At 41.0% G+C, this 18,584-nt stretch overlaps 27 non-coding genes across 27 annotated transcripts; all 27 read left to right on the top strand.

Annotated features, from left to right (window-relative positions):
- The first annotated feature begins 55 nt into the window (after window positions 1-55).
- Window positions 56-174, top strand: LOC141303627 (5S ribosomal RNA). The gene has a single exon (XR_012343606.1). It is a non-coding gene; the product is annotated as a 5S ribosomal RNA (ribosomal RNA).
- A 753-nt stretch (window positions 175-927) lies between these two features.
- On the top strand, window positions 928-1,046 carry LOC141304245 (5S ribosomal RNA). The gene has a single exon (XR_012344209.1). It is a non-coding gene; the product is annotated as a 5S ribosomal RNA (ribosomal RNA).
- An 84-nt stretch (window positions 1,047-1,130) lies between these two features.
- LOC141304243 (5S ribosomal RNA) lies at window positions 1,131-1,249 on the top strand. Its single transcript, XR_012344208.1, has one exon. It is a non-coding gene; the product is annotated as a 5S ribosomal RNA (ribosomal RNA).
- Window positions 1,250-2,002: 753 nt separating this feature from the next.
- Window positions 2,003-2,121, top strand: LOC141304242 (5S ribosomal RNA). The gene has a single exon (XR_012344207.1). It is a non-coding gene; the product is annotated as a 5S ribosomal RNA (ribosomal RNA).
- A 753-nt stretch (window positions 2,122-2,874) lies between these two features.
- Window positions 2,875-2,993, top strand: LOC141304241 (5S ribosomal RNA). Its single transcript, XR_012344206.1, has one exon. It is a non-coding gene; the product is annotated as a 5S ribosomal RNA (ribosomal RNA).
- Window positions 2,994-3,077: 84 nt separating this feature from the next.
- LOC141304240 (5S ribosomal RNA) lies at window positions 3,078-3,196 on the top strand. The gene has a single exon (XR_012344205.1). It is a non-coding gene; the product is annotated as a 5S ribosomal RNA (ribosomal RNA).
- Window positions 3,197-3,949: 753 nt separating this feature from the next.
- On the top strand, window positions 3,950-4,068 carry LOC141303563 (5S ribosomal RNA). Its single transcript, XR_012343542.1, has one exon. It is a non-coding gene; the product is annotated as a 5S ribosomal RNA (ribosomal RNA).
- A 753-nt stretch (window positions 4,069-4,821) lies between these two features.
- LOC141304239 (5S ribosomal RNA) lies at window positions 4,822-4,940 on the top strand. The gene has a single exon (XR_012344204.1). It is a non-coding gene; the product is annotated as a 5S ribosomal RNA (ribosomal RNA).
- An 84-nt stretch (window positions 4,941-5,024) lies between these two features.
- Window positions 5,025-5,143, top strand: LOC141304238 (5S ribosomal RNA). Its single transcript, XR_012344202.1, has one exon. It is a non-coding gene; the product is annotated as a 5S ribosomal RNA (ribosomal RNA).
- A 753-nt stretch (window positions 5,144-5,896) lies between these two features.
- LOC141304237 (5S ribosomal RNA) lies at window positions 5,897-6,015 on the top strand. The gene has a single exon (XR_012344201.1). It is a non-coding gene; the product is annotated as a 5S ribosomal RNA (ribosomal RNA).
- A 753-nt stretch (window positions 6,016-6,768) lies between these two features.
- On the top strand, window positions 6,769-6,887 carry LOC141304236 (5S ribosomal RNA). The gene has a single exon (XR_012344200.1). It is a non-coding gene; the product is annotated as a 5S ribosomal RNA (ribosomal RNA).
- An 84-nt stretch (window positions 6,888-6,971) lies between these two features.
- LOC141304234 (5S ribosomal RNA) lies at window positions 6,972-7,090 on the top strand. Its single transcript, XR_012344198.1, has one exon. It is a non-coding gene; the product is annotated as a 5S ribosomal RNA (ribosomal RNA).
- A 753-nt stretch (window positions 7,091-7,843) lies between these two features.
- On the top strand, window positions 7,844-7,962 carry LOC141304232 (5S ribosomal RNA). The gene has a single exon (XR_012344197.1). It is a non-coding gene; the product is annotated as a 5S ribosomal RNA (ribosomal RNA).
- Window positions 7,963-8,715: 753 nt separating this feature from the next.
- On the top strand, window positions 8,716-8,834 carry LOC141304231 (5S ribosomal RNA). Its single transcript, XR_012344196.1, has one exon. It is a non-coding gene; the product is annotated as a 5S ribosomal RNA (ribosomal RNA).
- A 753-nt stretch (window positions 8,835-9,587) lies between these two features.
- Window positions 9,588-9,706, top strand: LOC141304230 (5S ribosomal RNA). Its single transcript, XR_012344195.1, has one exon. It is a non-coding gene; the product is annotated as a 5S ribosomal RNA (ribosomal RNA).
- An 83-nt stretch (window positions 9,707-9,789) lies between these two features.
- On the top strand, window positions 9,790-9,908 carry LOC141304229 (5S ribosomal RNA). The gene has a single exon (XR_012344194.1). It is a non-coding gene; the product is annotated as a 5S ribosomal RNA (ribosomal RNA).
- A 753-nt stretch (window positions 9,909-10,661) lies between these two features.
- LOC141303626 (5S ribosomal RNA) lies at window positions 10,662-10,780 on the top strand. Its single transcript, XR_012343605.1, has one exon. It is a non-coding gene; the product is annotated as a 5S ribosomal RNA (ribosomal RNA).
- Window positions 10,781-11,533: 753 nt separating this feature from the next.
- On the top strand, window positions 11,534-11,652 carry LOC141304228 (5S ribosomal RNA). The gene has a single exon (XR_012344193.1). It is a non-coding gene; the product is annotated as a 5S ribosomal RNA (ribosomal RNA).
- Window positions 11,653-12,405: 753 nt separating this feature from the next.
- Window positions 12,406-12,524, top strand: LOC141304227 (5S ribosomal RNA). Its single transcript, XR_012344191.1, has one exon. It is a non-coding gene; the product is annotated as a 5S ribosomal RNA (ribosomal RNA).
- Window positions 12,525-12,607: 83 nt separating this feature from the next.
- On the top strand, window positions 12,608-12,726 carry LOC141304226 (5S ribosomal RNA). Its single transcript, XR_012344190.1, has one exon. It is a non-coding gene; the product is annotated as a 5S ribosomal RNA (ribosomal RNA).
- A 753-nt stretch (window positions 12,727-13,479) lies between these two features.
- Window positions 13,480-13,598, top strand: LOC141304225 (5S ribosomal RNA). The gene has a single exon (XR_012344189.1). It is a non-coding gene; the product is annotated as a 5S ribosomal RNA (ribosomal RNA).
- A 753-nt stretch (window positions 13,599-14,351) lies between these two features.
- Window positions 14,352-14,470, top strand: LOC141304224 (5S ribosomal RNA). Its single transcript, XR_012344188.1, has one exon. It is a non-coding gene; the product is annotated as a 5S ribosomal RNA (ribosomal RNA).
- An 84-nt stretch (window positions 14,471-14,554) lies between these two features.
- Window positions 14,555-14,673, top strand: LOC141304220 (5S ribosomal RNA). The gene has a single exon (XR_012344186.1). It is a non-coding gene; the product is annotated as a 5S ribosomal RNA (ribosomal RNA).
- Window positions 14,674-15,426: 753 nt separating this feature from the next.
- LOC141303389 (5S ribosomal RNA) lies at window positions 15,427-15,545 on the top strand. The gene has a single exon (XR_012343371.1). It is a non-coding gene; the product is annotated as a 5S ribosomal RNA (ribosomal RNA).
- A 753-nt stretch (window positions 15,546-16,298) lies between these two features.
- Window positions 16,299-16,417, top strand: LOC141303307 (5S ribosomal RNA). Its single transcript, XR_012343288.1, has one exon. It is a non-coding gene; the product is annotated as a 5S ribosomal RNA (ribosomal RNA).
- A 753-nt stretch (window positions 16,418-17,170) lies between these two features.
- Window positions 17,171-17,289, top strand: LOC141304219 (5S ribosomal RNA). Its single transcript, XR_012344185.1, has one exon. It is a non-coding gene; the product is annotated as a 5S ribosomal RNA (ribosomal RNA).
- Window positions 17,290-18,042: 753 nt separating this feature from the next.
- Window positions 18,043-18,161, top strand: LOC141304218 (5S ribosomal RNA). The gene has a single exon (XR_012344184.1). It is a non-coding gene; the product is annotated as a 5S ribosomal RNA (ribosomal RNA).
- The last annotated feature ends 423 nt before the right edge of the window (window positions 18,162-18,584 follow it).

The raw sequence follows: 18,584 nt of genomic DNA, 5'->3' as shown, positions 1-18,584 counted from the left end.
TGCTGGCTTTTACGGAGGCTGATCTTTAAATAGCCCACTTTTTGGAGCAGCCCTCGCTTACGGCCATACTGCGCTGAGAGCGCCCTATCTCGTCTGATCTCGGAAGCTAAGCAGCGTCGGGCCTGCTTAGTACTTGGATGGGAGACCGCCTGGGAATACCAGGTGCTGTAAGCTTTTGCCTTTTCTTCACTATTTATATAATATGCTGGCTTTTAGAAAGACGTGTTTTACCGCTCTATTTATTACAATCATTTAAATGTATTATAGAGTTTTAAGTGTTTTACATGTTTTTTAGGCCATTTTATTACTCTTAACATTTTAAGTGAGTGTGTGTCTATAAAAAATGGATGGTTGGCCTGCCATGTGACTAGACACATGACAGGAAGCAGGAAGTACAACTGTATAAGAGAGCAGCATGACAAACAAAGGACAGTCACCAAACTGTTGGATTGAGGAGTTGCTAATTTTAGAGCTCACCTTTCCATTCACCACCTGCAAACTTTGGATTACACTTTCTGTGGATTGTATATACACCGGTGGACACTCACATTGGACTTATCAACACACTGGGATTCTTGGACTGTTTTTAGGGTATGGACAAATGAACTGTATTCTTTTAACAGCGTTTACCTCGTTTTATCGTGTTGTTTTAAAGTCTTTTATGTGAACCTTGTAAATAAACCAAATCTATTTAAACCAATCTTCTTTTATGTCTCATTCTTTTAACCACTAGTCATCTCTCACAGTTAAATCTGATCCCATTTTAGTCTTGTAACTCGGCTGATAAGGCCGATTGTTACACTTGGATGGGAGACCGCCTGGGAATACCAGGTGCTGTAAGCTTTTGCCTTTTCTTCACTATTTATATAATATGCTGGCTTTTACGGAGGCTGATCTTTAAATAGCCCACTTTTTGGAGCAGCCCTCGCTTACGGCCATACCGCGCTGAGAGCGCCCGATCTCGTCTGATCTCGGAAGCTAAGCAGCGTCGGGCCTGCTTAGTACTTGGATGGGAGACCGCCTGGGAATACCAGGTGCTGTAAGCTTTTGCCTTTTCTTCACTATTTATATAATATGCTGGCTTTTACGGAGGCTGATCTTTAAATAGCCCACTTTTTGGAGCAGCCCTCGCTTACGGCCATACCGCGCTGAGAGCGCCCGATCTCGTCTGATCTCGGAAGCTAAGCAGCGTCGGGCCTGCTTAGTACTTGGATGGGAGACCGCCTGGGAATACCAGGTGCTGTAAGCTTTTGCCTTTTCTTCACTATTTATATAATATGCTGGCTTTTAGAAAGACGTGTTTTACCGCTCTATTTATTACAATCATTTAAATGTATTATAGAGTTTTAAGTGTTTTACATGTTTTTTAGGCCATTTTATTACTCTTAACATTTTAAGTGAGTGTGTGTCTTTAAAAAATGGATGGTTGGCCTGCCATGTGACTAGACACATGACAGGAAGCAGGAAGTACAACTGTATAAGAGAGCAGCATGACAAACAAAGGACAGTCACCAAACTGTTGGATTGAGGAGTTGCTAATTTTAGAGCTCACCTTTCCATTCACCACCTGCAAACTTTGGATTACACTTTCTGTGGATTGTATATACACCGGTGGACACTCACATTGGACTTATCAACACACTGGGATTCTTGGACTGTTTTTAGGGTATGGACAAATGAACTGTATTCTTTTAACAGCGTTTACCTCGTTTTATCGTGTTGTTTTAAAGTCTTTTATGTGAACCTTGTAAATAAACCAAATCTATTTAAACCAATCTTCTTTTATGTCTCATTCTTTTAACCACTAGTCATCTCTCACAGTTAAATCTGACCCCATTTTAGTCTTGTAACTCGGCTGATAAGGCCGATTGTTACACTTGGATGGGAGACCGCCTGGGATTACCAGGTGCTGTAAGCTTTTGCCTTTTCTTCACTATTTATATAATATGCTGGCTTTTACGGAGGCTGATCTTTAAATAGCCCACTTTTTGGAGCAGCCCTCGCTTACGGCCATACCGCGCTGAGAGCGCCCGATCTCGTCTGATCTCGGAAGCTAAGCAGCGTCGGGCCTGCTTAGTACTTGGATGGGAGACCGCCTGGGAATACCAGGTGCTGTAAGCTTTTGCCTTTTCTTCACTATTTATATAATATGCTGGCTTTTAGAAAGACGTGTTTTACCGCTCTATTTATTACAATCATTTAAATGTATTATAGAGTTTTAAGTGTTTTACATGTTTTTTAGGCCATTTTATTACTCTTAACATTTTAAGTGAGTGTGTGTCTTTAAAAAATGGATGGTTGGCCTGCCATGTGACTAGACACATGACAGGAAGCAGGAAGTACAACTGTATAAGAGAGCAGCATGACAAACAAAGGACAGTCACCAAACTGTTGGATTGAGGAGTTGCTAATTTTAGAGCTCACCTTTCCATTCACCACCTGCAAACTTTGGATTACACTTTCTGTGGATTGTATATACACCGGTGGACACTCACATTGGACTTATCAACACACTGGGATTCTTGGACTGTTTTTAGGGTATGGACAAATGAACTGTATTCTTTTAACAGCGTTTACCTCGTTTTATCGTGTTGTTTTAAAGTCTTTTATGTGAACCTTGTAAATAAACCAAATCTATTTAAACCAATCTTCTTTTATGTCTCATTCTTTTAACCACTAGTCATCTCTCACAGTTAAATCTGATCCCATTTTAGTCTTGTAACTCGACTGATAAGGCCGATTGTTACACTTGGATGGGAGACCGCCTGGGAATACCAGGTGCTGTAAGCTTTTGCCTTTTCTTCACTATTTATATAATATGCTGGCTTTTACGGAGGCTGATCTTTAAATAGCCCACTTTTTGGAGCAGCCCTCGCTTACGGCCATACCGCGCTGAGAGCGCCCGATCTCGTCTGATCTCGGAAGCTAAGCAGCGTCGGGCCTGCTTAGTACTTGGATGGGAGACCGCCTGGGAATACCAGGTGCTGTAAGCTTTTGCCTTTTCTTCACTATTTATATAATATGCTGGCTTTTACGGAGGCTGATCTTTAAATAGCCCACTTTTTGGAGCAGCCCTCGCTTACGGCCATACCGCGCTGAGAGCGCCCGATCTCGTCTGATCTCGGAAGCTAAGCAGCGTCGGGCCTGCTTAGTACTTGGATGGGAGACCGCCTGGGAATACCAGGTGCTGTAAGCTTTTGCCTTTTCTTCACTATTTATATAATATGCTGGCTTTTAGAAAGACGTGTTTTACCGCTCTATTTATTACAATCATTTAAATGTATTATAGAGTTTTAAGTGTTTTACATGTTTTTTAGGCCATTTTATTACTCTTAACATTTTAAGTGAGTGTGTGTCTTTAAAAAATGGATGGTTGGCCTGCCATGTGACTAGACACATGACAGGAAGCAGGAAGTACAACTGTATAAGAGAGCAGCATGACAAACAAAGGACAGTCACCAAACTGTTGGATTGAGGAGTTGCTAATTTTAGAGCTCACCTTTCCATTCACCACCTGCAAACTTTGGATTACACTTTCTGTGGATTGTATATACACCGGTGGACACTCACATTGGACTTATCAACACACTGGGATTCTTGGACTGTTTTTAGGGTATGGACAAATGAACTGTATTCTTTTAACAGCGTTTACCTCGTTTTATCGTGTTGTTTTAAAGTCTTTTATGTGAACCTTGTAAATAAACCAAATCTATTTAAACCAATCTTCTTTTATGTCTCATTCTTTTAACCACTAGTCATCTCTCACAGTTAAATCTGACCCCATTTTAGTCTTGTAACTCGGCTGATAAGGCCGATTGTTACACTTGGATGGGAGACCGCCTGGGATTACCAGGTGCTGTAAGCTTTTGCCTTTTCTTCACTATTTATATAATATGCTGGCTTTTACGGAGGCTGATCTTTAAATAGCCCACTTTTTGGAGCAGCCCTCGCTTACGGCCATACCGCGCTGAGAGCGCCCTATCTCGTCTGATCTCGGAAGCTAAGCAGCGTCGGGCCTGCTTAGTACTTGGATGGGAGACCGCCTGGGAATACCAGGTGCTGTAAGCTTTTGCCTTTTCTTCACTATTTATATAATATGCTGGCTTTTAGAAAGACGTGTTTTACCGCTCTATTTATTACAATCATTTAAATGTATTATAGAGTTTTAAGTGTTTTACATGTTTTTTAGGCCATTTTATTACTCTTAACATTTTAAGTGAGTGTGTGTCTATAAAAAATGGATGGTTGGCCTGCCATGTGACTAGACACATGACAGGAAGCAGGAAGTACAACTGTATAAGAGAGCAGCATGACAAACAAAGGACAGTCACCAAACTGTTGGATTGAGGAGTTGCTAATTTTAGAGCTCACCTTTCCATTCACCACCTGCAAACTTTGGATTACACTTTCTGTGGATTGTATATACACCGGTGGACACTCACATTGGACTTATCAACACACTGGGATTCTTGGACTGTTTTTAGGGTATGGACAAATGAACTGTATTCTTTTAACAGCGTTTACCTCGTTTTATCGTGTTGTTTTAAAGTCTTTTATGTGAACCTTGTAAATAAACCAAATCTATTTAAACCAATCTTCTTTTATGTCTCATTCTTTTAACCACTAGTCATCTCTCACAGTTAAATCTGATCCCATTTTAGTCTTGTAACTCGGCTGATAAGGCCGATTGTTACACTTGGATGGGAGACCGCCTGGGAATACCAGGTGCTGTAAGCTTTTGCCTTTTCTTCACTATTTATATAATATGCTGGCTTTTACGGAGGCTGATCTTTAAATAGCCCACTTTTTGGAGCAGCCCTCGCTTACGGCCATACCGCGCTGAGAGCGCCCGATCTCGTCTGATCTCGGAAGCTAAGCAGCGTCGGGCCTGCTTAGTACTTGGATGGGAGACCGCCTGGGAATACCAGGTGCTGTAAGCTTTTGCCTTTTCTTCACTATTTATATAATATGCTGGCTTTTACGGAGGCTGATCTTTAAATAGCCCACTTTTTGGAGCAGCCCTCGCTTACGGCCATACCGCGCTGAGAGCGCCCGATCTCGTCTGATCTCGGAAGCTAAGCAGCGTCGGGCCTGCTTAGTACTTGGATGGGAGACCGCCTGGGAATACCAGGTGCTGTAAGCTTTTGCCTTTTCTTCACTATTTATATAATATGCTGGCTTTTAGAAAGACGTGTTTTACCGCTCTATTTATTACAATCATTTAAATGTATTATAGAGTTTTAAGTGTTTTACATGTTTTTTAGGCCATTTTATTACTCTTAACATTTTAAGTGAGTGTGTGTCTTTAAAAAATGGATGGTTGGCCTGCCATGTGACTAGACACATGACAGGAAGCAGGAAGTACAACTGTATAAGAGAGCAGCATGACAAACAAAGGACAGTCACCAAACTGTTGGATTGAGGAGTTGCTAATTTTAGAGCTCACCTTTCCATTCACCACCTGCAAACTTTGGATTACACTTTCTGTGGATTGTATATACACCGGTGGACACTCACATTGGACTTATCAACACACTGGGATTCTTGGACTGTTTTTAGGGTATGGACAAATGAACTGTATTCTTTTAACAGCGTTTACCTCGTTTTATCGTGTTGTTTTAAAGTCTTTTATGTGAACCTTGTAAATAAACCAAATCTATTTAAACCAATCTTCTTTTATGTCTCATTCTTTTAACCACTAGTCATCTCTCACAGTTAAATCTGACCCCATTTTAGTCTTGTAACTCGGCTGATAAGGCCGATTGTTACACTTGGATGGGAGACCGCCTGGGATTACCAGGTGCTGTAAGCTTTTGCCTTTTCTTCACTATTTATATAATATGCTGGCTTTTACGGAGGCTGATCTTTAAATAGCCCACTTTTTGGAGCAGCCCTCGCTTACGGCCATACCGCGCTGAGAGCGCCCGATCTCGTCTGATCTCGGAAGCTAAGCAGCGTCGGGCCTGCTTAGTACTTGGATGGGAGACCGCCTGGGAATACCAGGTGCTGTAAGCTTTTGCCTTTTCTTCACTATTTATATAATATGCTGGCTTTTAGAAAGACGTGTTTTACCGCTCTATTTATTACAATCATTTAAATGTATTATAGAGTTTTAAGTGTTTTACATGTTTTTTAGGCCATTTTATTACTCTTAACATTTTAAGTGAGTGTGTGTCTTTAAAAAATGGATGGTTGGCCTGCCATGTGACTAGACACATGACAGGAAGCAGGAAGTACAACTGTATAAGAGAGCAGCATGACAAACAAAGGACAGTCACCAAACTGTTGGATTGAGGAGTTGCTAATTTTAGAGCTCACCTTTCCATTCACCACCTGCAAACTTTGGATTACACTTTCTGTGGATTGTATATACACCGGTGGACACTCACATTGGACTTATCAACACACTGGGATTCTTGGACTGTTTTTAGGGTATGGACAAATGAACTGTATTCTTTTAACAGCGTTTACCTCGTTTTATCGTGTTGTTTTAAAGTCTTTTATGTGAACCTTGTAAATAAACCAAATCTATTTAAACCAATCTTCTTTTATGTCTCATTCTTTTAACCACTAGTCATCTCTCACAGTTAAATCTGATCCCATTTTAGTCTTGTAACTCGACTGATAAGGCCGATTGTTACACTTGGATGGGAGACCGCCTGGGAATACCAGGTGCTGTAAGCTTTTGCCTTTTCTTCACTATTTATATAATATGCTGGCTTTTACGGAGGCTGATCTTTAAATAGCCCACTTTTTGGAGCAGCCCTCGCTTACGGCCATACCGCGCTGAGAGCGCCCGATCTCGTCTGATCTCGGAAGCTAAGCAGCGTCGGGCCTGCTTAGTACTTGGATGGGAGACCGCCTGGGAATACCAGGTGCTGTAAGCTTTTGCCTTTTCTTCACTATTTATATAATATGCTGGCTTTTACGGAGGCTGATCTTTAAATAGCCCACTTTTTGGAGCAGCCCTCGCTTACGGCCATACCGCGCTGAGAGCGCCCGATCTCGTCTGATCTCGGAAGCTAAGCAGCGTCGGGCCTGCTTAGTACTTGGATGGGAGACCGCCTGGGAATACCAGGTGCTGTAAGCTTTTGCCTTTTCTTCACTATTTATATAATATGCTGGCTTTTAGAAAGACGTGTTTTACCGCTCTATTTATTACAATCATTTAAATGTATTATAGAGTTTTAAGTGTTTTACATGTTTTTTAGGCCATTTTATTACTCTTAACATTTTAAGTGAGTGTGTGTCTTTAAAAAATGGATGGTTGGCCTGCCATGTGACTAGACACATGACAGGAAGCAGGAAGTACAACTGTATAAGAGAGCAGCATGACAAACAAAGGACAGTCACCAAACTGTTGGATTGAGGAGTTGCTAATTTTAGAGCTCACCTTTCCATTCACCACCTGCAAACTTTGGATTACACTTTCTGTGGATTGTATATACACCGGTGGACACTCACATTGGACTTATCAACACACTGGGATTCTTGGACTGTTTTTAGGGTATGGACAAATGAACTGTATTCTTTTAACAGCGTTTACCTCGTTTTATCGTGTTGTTTTAAAGTCTTTTATGTGAACCTTGTAAATAAACCAAATCTATTTAAACCAATCTTCTTTTATGTCTCATTCTTTTAACCACTAGTCATCTCTCACAGTTAAATCTGACCCCATTTTAGTCTTGTAACTCGGCTGATAAGGCCGATTGTTACACTTGGATGGGAGACCGCCTGGGATTACCAGGTGCTGTAAGCTTTTGCCTTTTCTTCACTATTTATATAATATGCTGGCTTTTACGGAGGCTGATCTTTAAATAGCCCACTTTTTGGAGCAGCCCTCGCTTACGGCCATACCGCGCTGAGAGCGCCCGATCTCGTCTGATCTCGGAAGCTAAGCAGCGTCGGGCCTGCTTAGTACTTGGATGGGAGACCGCCTGGGAATACCAGGTGCTGTAAGCTTTTGCCTTTTCTTCACTATTTATATAATATGCTGGCTTTTAGAAAGACGTGTTTTACCGCTCTATTTATTACAATCATTTAAATGTATTATAGAGTTTTAAGTGTTTTACATGTTTTTTAGGCCATTTTATTACTCTTAACATTTTAAGTGAGTGTGCGTCTTTAAAAAATGGATGGTTGGCCTGCCATGTGACTAGACACATGACAGGAAGCAGGAAGTACAACTGTATAAGAGAGCAGCATGACAAACAAAGGACAGTCACCAAACTGTTGGATTGAGGAGTTGCTAATTTTAGAGCTCACCTTTCCATTCACCACCTGCAAACTTTGGATTACACTTTCTGTGGATTGTATATACACCGGTGGACACTCACATTGGACTTATCAACACACTGGGATTCTTGGACTGTTTTTAGGGTATGGACAAATGAACTGTATTCTTTTAACAGCGTTTACCTCGTTTTATCGTGTTGTTTTAAAGTCTTTTATGTGAACCTTGTAAATAAACCAAATCTATTTAAACCAATCTTCTTTTATGTCTCATTCTTTTAACCACTAGTCATCTCTCACAGTTAAATCTGACCCCATTTTAGTCTTGTAACTCGGCTGATAAGGCCGATTGTTACACTTGGATGGGAGACCGCCTGGGATTACCAGGTGCTGTAAGCTTTTGCCTTTTCTTCACTATTTATATAATATGCTGGCTTTTACGGAGGCTGATCTTTAAATAGCCCACTTTTTGGAGCAGCCCTCGCTTACGGCCATACCGCGCTGAGAGCGCCCGATCTCGTCTGATCTCGGAAGCTAAGCAGCGTCGGGCCTGCTTAGTACTTGGATGGGAGACCGCCTGGGAATACCAGGTGCTGTAAGCTTTTGCCTTTTCTTCACTATTTATATAATATGCTGGCTTTTAGAAAGACGTGTTTTACCGCTCTATTTATTACAATCATTTAAATGTATTATAGAGTTTTAAGTGTTTTACATGTTTTTTAGGCCATTTTATTACTCTTAACATTTTAAGTGAGTGTGCGTCTTTAAAAAATGGATGGTTGGCCTGCCATGTGACTAGACACATGACAGGAAGCAGGAAGTACAACTGTATAAGAGAGCAGCATGACAAACAAAGGACAGTCACCAAACTGTTGGATTGAGGAGTTGCTAATTTTAGAGCTCACCTTTCCATTCACCACCTGCAAACTTTGGATTACACTTTCTGTGGATTGTATATACACCGGTGGACACTCACATTGGACTTATCAACACACTGGGATTCTTGGACTGTTTTTAGGGTATGGACAAATGAACTGTATTCTTTTAACAGCGTTTACCTCGTTTTATCGTGTTGTTTTAAAGTCTTTTATGTGAACCTTGTAAATAAACCAAATCTATTTAAACCAATCTTCTTTTATGTCTCATTCTTTTAACCACTCGTCATCTCTCACAGTTAAATCTGACCCCATTTTAGTCTTGTAACTCGGCTGATAAGGCCGATTGTTACACTTGGATGGGAGACCGCCTGGGATTACCAGGTGCTGTAAGCTTTTGCCTTTTCTTCACTATTTATATAATATGCTGGCTTTCACGGAGGCTGATCTTTAAATAGCCCACTTTTTGGAGCAGCCCTCGCTTACGGCCATACCGCGCTGAGAGCGCCCGATCTCGTCTGATCTCGGAAGCTAAGCAGCGTCGGGCCTGCTTAGTACTTGGATGGGAGACCGCCTGGGAATACCAGGTGCTGTAAGCTTTTGCCTTTTCTTCACTATTTATATAATATGCTGGCTTTACGGAGGCTGATCTTTAAATAGCCCACTTTTTGGAGCAGCCCTCGCTTACGGCCATACCGCGCTGAGAGCGCCCGATCTCGTCTGATCTCGGAAGCTAAGCAGCGTCGGGCCTGCTTAGTACTTGGATGGGAGACCGCCTGGGAATACCAGGTGCTGTAAGCTTTTGCCTTTTCTTCACTATTTATATAATATGCTGGCTTTTAGAAAGACGTGTTTTACCGCTCTATTTATTACAATCATTTAAATGTATTATAGAGTTTTAAGTGTTTTACATGTTTTTTAGGCCATTTTATTACTCTTAACATTTTAAGTGAGTGTGTGTCTTTAAAAAATGGATGGTTGGCCTGCCATGTGACTAGACACATGACAGGAAGCAGGAAGTACAACTGTATAAGAGAGCAGCATGACAAACAAAGGACAGTCACCAAACTGTTGGATTGAGGAGTTGCTAATTTTAGAGCTCACCTTTCCATTCACCACCTGCAAACTTTGGATTACACTTTCTGTGGATTGTATATACACCGGTGGACACTCACATTGGACTTATCAACACACTGGGATTCTTGGACTGTTTTTAGGGTATGGACAAATGAACTGTATTCTTTTAACAGCGTTTACCTCGTTTTATCGTGTTGTTTTAAAGTCTTTTATGTGAACCTTGTAAATAAACCAAATCTATTTAAACCAATCTTCTTTTATGTCTCATTCTTTTAACCACTAGTCATCTCTCACAGTTAAATCTGACCCCATTTTAGTCTTGTAACTCGGCTGATAAGGCCGATTGTTACACTTGGATGGGAGACCGCCTGGGATTACCAGGTGCTGTAAGCTTTTGCCTTTTCTTCACTATTTATATAATATGCTGGCTTTTACGGAGGCTGATTTTTAAATAGCCCACTTTTTGGAGCAGCCCTCGCTTACGGCCATACTGCGCTGAGAGCGCCCTATCTCGTCTGATCTCGGAAGCTAAGCAGCGTCGGGCCTGCTTAGTACTTGGATGGGAGACCGCCTGGGAATACCAGGTGCTGTAAGCTTTTGCCTTTTCTTCACTATTTATATAATATGCTGGCTTTTAGAAAGACGTGTTTTACCGCTCTATTTATTACAATCATTTAAATGTATTATAGAGTTTTAAGTGTTTTACATGTTTTTTAGGCCATTTTATTACTCTTAACATTTTAAGTGAGTGTGTGTCTATAAAAAATGGATGGTTGGCCTGCCATGTGACTAGACACATGACAGGAAGCAGGAAGTACAACTGTATAAGAGAGCAGCATGACAAACAAAGGACAGTCACCAAACTGTTGGATTGAGGAGTTGCTAATTTTAGAGCTCACCTTTCCATTCACCACCTGCAAACTTTGGATTACACTTTCTGTGGATTGTATATACACCGGTGGACACTCACATTGGACTTATCAACACACTGGGATTCTTGGACTGTTTTTAGGGTATGGACAAATGAACTGTATTCTTTTAACAGCGTTTACCTCGTTTTATCGTGTTGTTTTAAAGTCTTTTATGTGAACCTTGTAAATAAACCAAATCTATTTAAACCAATCTTCTTTTATGTCTCATTCTTTTAACCACTAGTCATCTCTCACAGTTAAATCTGATCCCATTTTAGTCTTGTAACTCGGCTGATAAGGCCGATTGTTACACTTGGATGGGAGACCGCCTGGGAATACCAGGTGCTGTAAGCTTTTGCCTTTTCTTCACTATTTATATAATATGCTGGCTTTTACGGAGGCTGATCTTTAAATAGCCCACTTTTTGGAGCAGCCCTCGCTTACGGCCATACCGCGCTGAGAGCGCCCGATCTCGTCTGATCTCGGAAGCTAAGCAGCGTCGGGCCTGCTTAGTACTTGGATGGGAGACCGCCTGGGAATACCAGGTGCTGTAAGCTTTTGCCTTTTCTTCACTATTTATATAATATGCTGGCTTTTAGAAAGACGTGTTTTACCGCTCTATTTATTACAATCATTTAAATGTATTATAGAGTTTTAAGTGTTTTACATGTTTTTTAGGCCATTTTATTACTCTTAACATTTTAAGTGAGTGTGCGTCTTTAAAAAATGGATGGTTGGCCTGCCATGTGACTAGACACATGACAGGAAGCAGGAAGTACAACTGTATAAGAGAGCAGCATGACAAACAAAGGACAGTCACCAAACTGTTGGATTGAGGAGTTGCTAATTTTAGAGCTCACCTTTCCATTCACCACCTGCAAACTTTGGATTACACTTTCTGTGGATTGTATATACACCGGTGGACACTCACATTGGACTTATCAACACACTGGGATTCTTGGACTGTTTTTAGGGTATGGACAAATGAACTGTATTCTTTTAACAGCGTTTACCTCGTTTTATCGTGTTGTTTTAAAGTCTTTTATGTGAACCTTGTAAATAAACCAAATCTATTTAAACCAATCTTCTTTTATGTCTCATTCTTTTAACCACTAGTCATCTCTCACAGTTAAATCTGACCCCATTTTAGTCTTGTAACTCGGCTGATAAGGCCGATTGTTACACTTGGATGGGAGACCGCCTGGGATTACCAGGTGCTGTAAGCTTTTGCCTTTTCTTCACTATTTATATAATATGCTGGCTTTCACGGAGGCTGATCTTTAAATAGCCCACTTTTTGGAGCAGCCCTCGCTTACGGCCATACCGCGCTGAGAGCGCCCGATCTCGTCTGATCTCGGAAGCTAAGCAGCGTCGGGCCTGCTTAGTACTTGGATGGGAGACCGCCTGGGAATACCAGGTGCTGTAAGCTTTTGCCTTTTCTTCACTATTTATATAATATGCTGGCTTTACGGAGGCTGATCTTTAAATAGCCCACTTTTTGGAGCAGCCCTCGCTTACGGCCATACCGCGCTGAGAGCGCCCGATCTCGTCTGATCTCGGAAGCTAAGCAGCGTCGGGCCTGCTTAGTACTTGGATGGGAGACCGCCTGGGAATACCAGGTGCTGTAAGCTTTTGCCTTTTCTTCACTATTTATATAATATGCTGGCTTTTAGAAAGACGTGTTTTACCGCTCTATTTATTACAATCATTTAAATGTATTATAGAGTTTTAAGTGTTTTACATGTTTTTTAGGCCATTTTATTACTCTTAACATTTTAAGTGAGTGTGTGTCTTTAAAAAATGGATGGTTGGCCTGCCATGTGACTAGACACATGACAGGAAGCAGGAAGTACAACTGTATAAGAGAGCAGCATGACAAACAAAGGACAGTCACCAAACTGTTGGATTGAGGAGTTGCTAATTTTAGAGCTCACCTTTCCATTCACCACCTGCAAACTTTGGATTACACTTTCTGTGGATTGTATATACACCGGTGGACACTCACATTGGACTTATCAACACACTGGGATTCTTGGACTGTTTTTAGGGTATGGACAAATGAACTGTATTCTTTTAACAGCGTTTACCTCGTTTTATCGTGTTGTTTTAAAGTCTTTTATGTGAACCTTGTAAATAAACCAAATCTATTTAAACCAATCTTCTTTTATGTCTCATTCTTTTAACCACTAGTCATCTCTCACAGTTAAATCTGACCCCATTTTAGTCTTGTAACTCGGCTGATAAGGCCGATTGTTACACTTGGATGGGAGACCGCCTGGGATTACCAGGTGCTGTAAGCTTTTGCCTTTTCTTCACTATTTATATAATATGCTGGCTTTTACGGAGGCTGATCTTTAAATAGCCCACTTTTTGGAGCAGCCCTCGCTTACGGCCATACCGCGCTGAGAGCGCCCGATCTCGTCTGATCTCGGAAGCTAAGCAGCGTCGGGCCTGCTTAGTACTTGGATGGGAGACCGCCTGGGAATACCAGGTGCTGTAAGCTTTTGCCTTTTCTTCACTATTTATATAATATGCTGGCTTTTAGAAAGACGTGTTTTACCGCTCTATTTATTACAATCATTTAAATGTATTATAGAGTTTTAAGTGTTTTACATGTTTTTTAGGCCATTTTATTACTCTTAACATTTTAAGTGAGTGTGTGTCTTTAAAAAATGGATGGTTGGCCTGCCATGTGACTAGACACATGACAGGAAGCAGGAAGTACAACTGTATAAGAGAGCAGCATGACAAACAAAGGACAGTCACCAAACTGTTGGATTGAGGAGTTGCTAATTTTAGAGCTCACCTTTCCATTCACCACCTGCAAACTTTGGATTACACTTTCTGTGGATTGTATATACACCGGTGGACACTCACATTGGACTTATCAACACACTGGGATTCTTGGACTGTTTTTAGGGTATGGACAAATGAACTGTATTCTTTTAACAGCGTTTACCTCGTTTTATCGTGTTGTTTTAAAGTCTTTTATGTGAACCTTGTAAATAAACCAAATCTATTTAAACCAATCTTCTTTTATGTCTCATTCTTTTAACCACTAGTCATCTCTCACAGTTAAATCTGATCCCATTTTAGTCTTGTAACTCGACTGATAAGGCCGATTGTTACACTTGGATGGGAGACCGCCTGGGAATACCAGGTGCTGTAAGCTTTTGCCTTTTCTTCACTATTTATATAATATGCTGGCTTTTACGGAGGCTGATCTTTAAATAGCCCACTTTTTGGAGCAGCCCTCGCTTACGGCCATACCGCGCTGAGAGCGCCCGATCTCGTCTGATCTCGGAAGCTAAGCAGCGTCGGGCCTGCTTAGTACTTGGATGGGAGACCGCCTGGGAATACCAGGTGCTGTAAGCTTTTGCCTTTTCTTCACTATTTATATAATATGCTGGCTTTTACGGAGGCTGATCTTTAAATAGCCCACTTTTTGGAGCAGCCCTCGCTTACGGCCATACCGCGCTGAGAGCGCCCGATCTCGTCTGATCTCGGAAGCTAAGCAGCGTCGGGCCTGCTTAGTACTTGGATGGGAGACCGCCTGGGAATACCAGGTGCTGTAAGCTTTTGCCTTTTCTTCACTATTTATATAATATGCTGGCTTTTAGAAAGACGTGTTTTACCGCTCTATTTATTACAATCATTTAAATGTATTATAGAGTTTTAAGTGTTTTACATGTTTTTTAGGCCATTTTATTACTCTTAACATTTTAAGTGAGTGTGTGTCTTTAAAAAATGGATGGTTGGCCTGCCATGTGACTAGACACATGACAGGAAGCAGGAAGTACAACTGTATAAGAGAGCAGCATGACAAACAAAGGACAGTCACCAAACTGTTGGATTGAGGAGTTGCTAATTTTAGAGCTCACCTTTCCATTCACCACCTGCAAACTTTGGATTACACTTTCTGTGGATTGTATATACACCGGTGGACACTCACATTGGACTTATCAACACACTGGGATTCTTGGACTGTTTTTAGGGTATGGACAAATGAACTGTATTCTTTTAACAGCGTTTACCTCGTTTTATCGTGTTGTTTTAAAGTCTTTTATGTGAACCTTGTAAATAAACCAAATCTATTTAAACCAATCTTCTTTTATGTCTCATTCTTTTAACCACTAGTCATCTCTCACAGTTAAATCTGACCCCATTTTAGTCTTGTAACTCGGCTGATAAGGCCAATTGTTACACTTGGATGGGAGACCGCCTGGGATTACCAGGTGCTGTAAGCTTTTGCCTTTTCTTCACTATTTATATAATATGCTGGCTTTTACGGAGGCTGATCTTTAAATAGCCCACTTTTTGGAGCAGCCCTCGCTTACGGCCATACCCTGCTGAGAGCGCCCGATCTCGTCTGATCTCGGAAGCTAAGCAGCGTCGGGCCTGCTTAGTACTTGGATGGGAGACCGCCTGGGAATACCAGGTGCTGTAAGCTTTTGCCTTTTCTTCACTATTTATATAATATGCTGGCTTTTAGAAAGACGTGTTTTACCGCTCTATTTATTACAATCATTTAAATGTATTATAGAGTTTTAAGTGTTTTACATGTTTTTTAGGCCATTTTATTACTCTTAACATTTTAAGTGAGTGTGTGTCTTTAAAAAATGGATGGTTGGCCTGCCATGTGACTAGACACATGACAGGAAGCAGGAAGTACAACTGTATAAGAGAGCAGCATGACAAACAAAGGACAGTCACCAAACTGTTGGATTGAGGAGTTGCTAATTTTAGAGCTCACCTTTCCATTCACCACCTGCAAACTTTGGATTACACTTTCTGTGGATTGTATATACACCGGTGGACACTCACATTGGACTTATCAACACACTGGGATTCTTGGACTGTTTTTAGGGTATGGACAAATGAACTGTATTCTTTTAACAGCGTTTACCTCGTTTTATCGTGTTGTTTTAAAGTCTTTTATGTGAACCTTGTAAATAAACCAAATCTATTTAAACCAATCTTCTTTTATGTCTCATTCTTTTAACCACTAGTCATCTCTCACAGTTAAATCTGATCCCATTTTAGTCTTGTAACTCGACTGATAAGGCCGATTGTTACACTTGGATGGGAGACCGCCTGGGAATACCAGGTGCTGTAAGCTTTTGCCTTTTCTTCACTATTTATATAATATGCTGGCTTTTACGGAGGCTGATCTTTAAATAGCCCACTTTTTGGAGCAGCCCTCGCTTACGGCCATACCGCGCTGAGATCGCCCGATCTCGTCTGATCTCGGAAGCTAAGCAGCGTCGGGCCTGCTTAGTACTTGGATGGGAGACCGCCTGGGAATACCAGGTGCTGTAAGCTTTTGCCTTTTCTTCACTATTTATATAATATGCTGGCTTTTAGAAAGACGTGTTTTACCGCTCTATTTATTACAATCATTTAAATGTATTATAGAGTTTTAAGTGTTTTACATGTTTTTTAGGCCATTTTATTACTCTTAACATTTTAAGTGAGTGTGCGTCTTTAAAAAATGGATGGTTGGCCTGCCATGTGACTAGACACATGACAGGAAGCAGGAAGTACAACTGTATAAGAGAGCAGCATGACAAACAAAGGACAGTCACCAAACTGTTGGATTGAGGAGTTGCTAATTTTAGAGCTCACCTTTCCATTCACCACCTGCAAACTTTGGATTACACTTTCTGTGGATTGTATATACACCGGTGGACACTCACATTGGACTTATCAACACACTGGGATTCTTGGACTGTTTTTAGGGTATGGACAAATGAACTGTATTCTTTTAACAGCGTTTACCTCGTTTTATCGTGTTGTTTTAAAGTCTTTTATGTGAACCTTGTAAATAAACCAAATCTATTTAAACCAATCTTCTTTTATGTCTCATTCTTTTAACCACTAGTCATCTCTCACAGTTAAATCTGACCCCATTTTAGTCTTGTAACTCGGCTGATAAGGCCGATTGTTACACTTGGATGGGAGACCGCCTGGGATTACCAGGTGCTGTAAGCTTTTGCCTTTTCTTCACTATTTATATAATATGCTGGCTTTTACGGAGGCTGATCTTTAAATAGCCCACTTTTTGGAGCAGCCCTCGCTTACGGCCATACCGCGCTGAGAGCGCCCGATCTCGTCTGATCTCGGAAGCTAAGCAGCGTCGGGCCTGCTTAGTACTTGGATGGGAGACCGCCTGGGAATACCAGGTGCTGTAAGCTTTTGCCTTTTCTTCACTATTTATATAATATGCTGGCTTTTAGAAAGACGTGTTTTACCGCTCTATTTATTACAATCATTTAAATGTATTATAGAGTTTTAAGTGTTTTACATGTTTTTTAGGCCATTTTATTACTCTTAACATTTTAAGTGAGTGTGCGTCTTTAAAAAATGGATGGTTGGCCTGCCATGTGACTAGACACATGACAGGAAGCAGGAAGTACAACTGTATAAGAGAGCAGCATGACAAACAAAGGACAGTCACCAAACTGTTGGATTGAGGAGTTGCTAATTTTAGAGCTCACCTTTCCATTCACCACCTGCAAACTTTGGATTACACTTTCTGTGGATTGTATATACACCGGTGGACACTCACATTGGACTTATCAACACACTGGGATTCTTGGACTGTTTTTAGGGTATGGACAAATGAACTGTATTCTTTTAACAGCGTTTACCTCGTTTTATCGTGTTGTTTTAAAGTCTTTTATGTGAACCTTGTAAATAAACCAAATCTATTTAAACCAATCTTCTTTTATGTCTCATTCTTTTAACCACTAGTCATCTCTCACAGTTAAATCTGACCCCATTTTAGTCTTGTAACTCGGCTGATAAGGCCGATTGTTACACTTGGATGGGAGACCGCCTGGGATTACCAGGTGCTGTAAGCTTTTGCCTTTTCTTCACTATTTATATAATATGCTGGCTTTTACGGAGGCTGATCTTTAAATAGCCCACTTTTTGGAGCAGCCCTCGCTTACGGCCATACCGCGCTGAGAGCGCCCGATCTCGTCTGATCTCGGAAGCTAAGCAGCGTCGGGCCTGCTTAGTACTTGGATGGGAGACCGCCTGGGAATACCAGGTGCTGTAAGCTTTTGCCTTTTCTTCACTATTTATATAATATGCTGGCTTTTAGAAAGACGTGTTTTACCGCTCTATTTATTACAATCATTTAAATGTATTATAGAGTTTTAAGTGTTTTACATGTTTTTTAGGCCATTTTATTACTCTTAACATTTTAAGTGAGTGTGTGTCTTTAAAAAATGGATGGTTGGCCTGCCATGTGACTAGACACATGACAGGAAGCAGGAAGTACAACTGTATAAGAGAGCAGCATGACAAACAAAGGACAGTCACCAAACTGTTGGATTGAGGAGTTGCTAATTTTAGAGCTCACCTTTCCATTCACCACCTGCAAACTTTGGATTACACTTTCTGTGGATTGTATATACACCGGTGGACACTCACATTGGACTTATCAACACACTGGGATTCTTGGACTGTTTTTAGGGTATGG

Source organism: Garra rufa, unplaced genomic scaffold (assembly GCF_049309525.1).
Source record: "Garra rufa unplaced genomic scaffold, GarRuf1.0 hap1_unplaced_001, whole genome shotgun sequence".
Lineage (NCBI taxonomy): Eukaryota > Metazoa > Chordata > Actinopteri > Cypriniformes > Cyprinidae > Garra > Garra rufa.
The sequence above is the reverse complement of the archived record's forward strand: the minus strand, read 5'-3'. Positions and strand labels throughout refer to the sequence as shown.